Genomic DNA, 6486 nt, shown 5'->3' with positions numbered 1-6486 from the left:
ACAGCTGCCATAATGTTCTAAGAGCTATGCAGTCCAATGTTCTCCATTATTGCTGGTCACTGATGCATGTGTTTGCAGTGCCGTTGGTTTTGTAAAGAATTAGTAGGTTAAATAAGGTTAGGCTTTTGTGGTTCAAAAGCAAAAACGCACAAAATGAGCCAGCACAAAGGTTAAGGCAAGCAGAAAACTACTTTTATTGTGGCATATTAGAAGAACAAAGAAACTGCAAACCGGTTTCGGCCAATGTAATGGCCTTCTTCAGTGCAGAAAAAAGAAGTTAGAATGATACATACTAGTGTTCCTTATATACTAAGGAATTTAAAGGGATATGTAACCAAAAAAAAAATTTATATGAACAATTCATAAAAACAGAAAATAATGACAAAAATCTAAATAAAGACTATAATAAAATATGTAATATTACATTGATATTGATCACATTTAATCCCCAGTGAAATTGGGAAAATAAGCTCAGTTCAAACCCTGAAATACAACAATACATATATATGTATGAATATATAATATCAGCATACTGCTTTATCCACATTCATTTAGCCCAGGTTTGAACAAAGCACCCAATTTTGTGATCCATAATGCTTCCATGTTATTGAGCTTTTCATGCCAGCCTGCCTTGGTCATCCATGGCAGCTGAATCTTATCAATGATGGTAAATTGAAATTGGGCAGCTTGGTGAATCAAAGTATGCTTATATAAGGCATTGGTTAATTTTTTAGTTCTGATAGCACTGAGATGCTCACTAATGCGAAATCTTAGTGGGCGGGAGGTTTGGCCAACATAAAATGAAGTACATGTACAGGTGGCCAAATATACCACCCAATCAGAACTACAATTACCAAAAATCCTAATGTTGAAAATTCGTGGAGTGTTGGCACTTGAAAATTCCTTCATTTTAGTCATATACCTGCATGCACTGCAGAGACCGCAGGGAAAAGAACCAATGAGTGGATCCCCAAACAATGTCATTTGTGTGGTTGTTGTAGAGTGAATTTTTTTGTAATATGTGAAGTGTGAATTCAACGTCCTACCCCTACGGTATGAAAAAGAACATGTCTGAGGTAATATGTCAGATAAAAACTCATGTGCTTTCAAAATACCCCAATGATTATTAACAATATTTCTAAATGAAGGGGTATTATTGCCATAAGTAACTGTAAATCTGATAGGTTGTGCTTGGGAATAGGTAGACGGCTCTTGTTCATGTTTATATGTTAATAATTGAGAGCGTGGCATATGTCTGACCTCCTAGATGGTTTTGTGCAGTCGACATCTGTTATATCCCCTCTGAATAAATCTATCACAAAGATCTTGTTCACATTCTGCATGAGATTTAATAGAGGAACAAATACGTTTCATACGTATGAGTTGTGACTTGGGAATGTTGCTGATGATGTGGCGGGGGTGATTACTAGAGGCATGTAAAAGAGAGTTATACTCTGGAAACTTTCTATGTACACTCGTAGCCAGAGTATGATCATGTTGATTGGTAACCTTGACATCCAAGAAAACAATTTCATGGTATTGAGTCTCCAAGGTGAACTTAATACCCCATACATTGTTGTTCAAATATTGAACAAACTCTTTAGCCAAAAGTATGTCTCCCCGCCACACCATCCAACAATCATCCAGGTATCTCCTCCAAATGTTCAATTCTGCCAGAAATTTGTTGTTACCAATATCATAGATGTAATTTTTTTCAAAATAACCCATGAATAGGTCAGCATATATTGGGGCAAAAGAAGCCCCCATGGCTGTTCCCCTGGTTTGCCAATATACCTGACCATCAGAGAAAAAGACATTTTTGGTTAGTACATATTCCGTCATATTGATAAGAAAATTATTGAATCCAGTAGAATAGAGCTTGGATTCATCTAACCAAAAAGCTATAGCTGATATCCCAGCCTGGTGTGGAATACTAGTATGTAGGGAGGCGACATCCAATGTACAAAGCCACCAATCCGATTCTAACTGAGTGTCATGAAGGATGTTCAAAAATTCAGTTGTGTCCTTAAGCCTGGACCTGACCATAGACAATAATGGTTTAAGATAATATGTAAGAAAAACAGACAGGGGCTCTGTTAGAGAGCCTCTGCCAGAAACAATTGGTCGGCCCGGAGGACAAGTAGGATGTTTATGTATTTTTGGCAACAAATACAAGTATTGGGGAATAGGATTGGTGACCTTAAGCTGTTTGCATGTGCATTGGTCTATAACCCCTTCTTTAGTGGCCATATCCAGGAAAGAATCAATAAGTGATTTAAAATTAGGCGTCGGGTCTATTACCATATGCATATAAAACCTAGCATCAGATAACTGTTTGTAAGCTTCGGCAATATACATAACCCGATCCATAACCACAATACCACCCCCTTTATCGGCTGGCAAAATGATAATATCATGATTGGAACTGAGTTCCTGTAACCCTTTGTGCTCCGAAGGGGTCAAATTATGTTTGGTAGACTGAAATCCAGGTGAAAAATGAAGATCTTTGAGCACACATTCCCTGAATATGGCCACATGTTTATCCATGGGTGGTTGGAATGTCGATTTCCCAAAATGAAAACCAGATGAACTTTGAGAGAGATCACAATCTGCAAAAAATATTTTGAGATTAATCAATCGACAAAATTCATTGAGTTCATTAACAAAAGTCTGTTCAGAGACAAAAGAGGAAGGCACAAAATTCAAACCCTTGCTAAGAACTTTATTTTGGTCAGAGGATAATTCAAAGGAAGATATATTATTCACATTATCAATTATTTGACTATCTTCTGTAGTAGCTGTTGCAAACTGTAAGCCCCTTCCCCTATGTTTCCTGCCCCCCCTGCGTTTCCTATATCTAAAGGGTCTGCTGAAGGTTTGCGTTTAGCTACTGGGGACCCCTGATTGGAAGGGCATTCGGGATCTGTAGCTGAGGATGTATCCTCATCTGTAACACTACTGGTAGAAAAAGTATTTTTCTTCAATATTGATCTTGGCCTCTTTTTCTTGTTTATTCTACTGGATGTGTCAAAAAATCTTACATTTCTCTGAACCATAAATGGTTTACCCTTTTCATAATCTGTCAGATCACGCTGAAACTTCTGCGTTTTCTTTTTAAGTAACTGTGTCTCCAAATTGGCAAGGTCCTTAGCTAATTCCCTGACATGGTTATGATAAAATTCCTTCTGTTCAATGACTTGAGCTTCCATACAATTATTATATACCTCAGTTGTCTGTTGTTCCACCATACGTTCATAGTATGAAACTAATGTATCTACAAATAACATGGACGCATCATGTTGGGTCTTAGCCCAATCTTTGGTTAGTTGTTCATCAACCAAACTGACTAACGGTTGAATTCAAATTCTGAGTCCCCGAGGGGTTATGTTTTTAAGCTTATAAGCTTTAAAGAGCTTCAAGTGCCAAACATTGGCTCTTAAGGCCCTCATGTTTTTAGTTATTTTGTGGAACAAATTGCCACACATATACTTGATATCCCCTGCCTGTGTATTGGGGTTCCCAGAATCAACAAAGTTTAAGCCAAAAGCTTCCAAGTTATCCTTATCCGCTGCTAAACCCTGCAATATCCCTCTGAGGTCCATGTTTTTGTTCATGTAACACAAATTGGCAGATCTAAAAGGACAATAACAGACGGTATATCTTAAATGTCAGAATAAGTGACCACATCCAAATTGGATAAACACAAAAAGATATATATAGGCAAAAATACCCCAAGTGGATAAATATGTTTGAATTGAATCAATATATTATTATAACAAAAATATGCAAATACTTTTAATTCAGGGCCACATGGTTCATACCCAACAATAGAATGATACCTCAAGAAAGGCCTAAACAACTTTGGTATCCAAAAATAGCAGGCAATCACTGTAATAATTCAGATAACTATTGTAGATCACACTGGCAGCTGACATTCGTCTCAGCCACTAATCAATAATATCGGTGCCAACTCATGTGTAAATAACACCATCAGAAAAATGGCACTAGTTGTCATAACAACAAGTTCCTGCAAAATAATCTATTAAGCCAATATACGGTCGACATTTGTCTCTACCACTTTATTTTAATCACCATGAGATGAATAAGTAATTTATAAATAATAAAAGTCAATTATGGATGAAAAAACAAATTCAACTTAAAACAAAAAAATGGATGTATTAAAAAAGATTGGTAGTCATTGTAAGCCACATGTTGCAAGACCCATTATTATTTGTAAACTGGTATATGTAGTTAAAAATACAGTCAACATACGTCTCTACCATATACCAATCGAGCTGTGGCCAAAGACCAAAATACCATAAAAGTTGTAGAAAATATGGAATTGTAGATCCTGTATAAAGAGACACCAAAACTGGTTGAATAAAGCCTTGGTAGTAATTTAAAAATAAAAGATAAATGCTTTAGACAGAAATAGATGCCATCTGCCACTCTCCTATGTTAAGTACAAACCATGTAATCCCGAATAAAAAGATATGCCAAAAAAGAAAAAATATATATATTTATATATAAATATGTTAATTCAAAATTCAGACATGCCAGTAAGAGGTATAGTGCCAAGCAAACCCATAAAGGTTCAAAATAAATGTGAATGGTATATTAGATTCCCTAGAATCAATCTGAAAAGCGGCATGAAACAGCCAAGATGTAATCCCTTACTGAAGGATAAATGAAACAGTAGGGTAATCTTTGTAAACAGCTAAATACTATAAAATAAATCAAAACATGATGTGTAAAAAACAGCATATAAATTATGGTTGCAGTAGCACAAAAATTGTGATAGAATATTGATAGTAAGCATTATCCCATGCACAACCCCAATCAGTGGGAAACCAGATATACAATAAACAAATCACTGTCCAAAATGATCAGTAAAAAATGTTAGTTCAACCGGTATTAAGCCCAACCAACAGAAATGGAATCATTCATTAAATTGAGCTTCAATGTCCATTTAACTGTTCAAATCACGAACATAAATCCAAATCCAACACCAAAATGGTCGATAAGCCTTCAGATGAATGAATTAGATGGTCCCAGTCACTTAAATCGCAAAAATATGGTGTTAAGTGGAGATGAGTAACTCAACACGACATAGAGAAACTCAAAATGGCGTCTGGCGTCGTTTGTATATGTAATATACATGCCCCAAAAAGTGAATATACCTCTAGTAAAACACAAAAAGTCAAGCCTGATGATCACATCAAGAATAAATGTAAAAATAAGTCACCTATTAGGGCAAACGAAAAACTAACTTTTAAAAAAGAAAATTTAGCGTGAATCCAACGAATCCAACGAAAAGGCACCATTAGCTAGCAGTATTAGAAAAAGATTCACCTTCATGAGCCCAAACTTCTAAATGATCAAATAATCCAATAAACATGGAAACTGTATAAAGAAACCAACGATATGTATCCAGCCACAAATCTTGCTGCCATTCCAACCAGGCATCCCCAGCGTGTGAAGGAACAATGTGGAGCAATGTGGAGCAAACCAAAAAGACACACAAGGTAGATCCAGTGCAAGGCTCAAACCAAATGTCAAAACGCACAAAACAAGCCAGCACAAAGGTTAAGGTAAGCAGAAAACTACTTTTATTGTGGCATATTAGAAGAACAAAGAAACTGCAAACCGGTTTCGGCCAATGTAATGGCCTTCTTCAGTGCAGAAAAAAGAAGTTAGAATGATACATACTAGTGTTCCTTATATACTAAGGAATTTAAAGGGATATGTAACCAAAAAAAATTTTTATATGAACAATTCATAAAAACAGAAAATAGTGACAAAAATCTAAATAAAGACTATAATAAAATATGTAATATTACATTGATATTGATCACATTTAATCCCCAGTGAAATTGGGAAAATAAGCTCAGTTCAAACCCTGAAATACAACAATACATATATATGTATGAATATATAATATCAGCATACTGCTTTATCCACATTCATTTAGCCCAGGTTTGAACAAAGCACCCAATTTTGTGATCCATAATGCTTCCATGTTATTGAGCTTTTCATGCCAGCCTGCCTTGGTCATCCTCGGCAGCTGAATCTTATCAATGATGGTACATTGAAATTGGGCAGTTTGGTGAATCAAAGTATGCTTATATAAGGCATTGGTTAATTTTTTAGTTCTGATAGCACTGAGATGCTCACTAATGCGAAATCTTAGTGGGCGGGAGGTTTGGCCAACATAAAATGAAGTACATGTACAGGTGGCCATCTCAAAGCAGCCTGTAGAGTATTGGATATAGCAAGAGCTGCAATCTACTGGGATAGTTGAAGGATTTAAGAGTTTTAATCTTCTTGGTAAGAAATCTCTGGGGCCTTACCAGCTGAGTGATATGCTTATATTTGTGCATATCAAAGGGGGGATTGTATTTGATAATGGGTCTGATAAGTGAAAAGTACAGTGCTAGGATGTTACTGCATTGTGATTTCTTTGAATGCATTAAAATATATTATGTA

This window comes from Protopterus annectens, chromosome 3.part0 (genome assembly GCF_019279795.1).
Source record: "Protopterus annectens isolate FY-2018-M chromosome 3.part0, PAN1.0, whole genome shotgun sequence".
NCBI classification, from domain to species: domain Eukaryota; kingdom Metazoa; phylum Chordata; order Ceratodontiformes; family Protopteridae; genus Protopterus; species Protopterus annectens.
Note: the sequence above shows the minus strand (reverse complement) of the source record.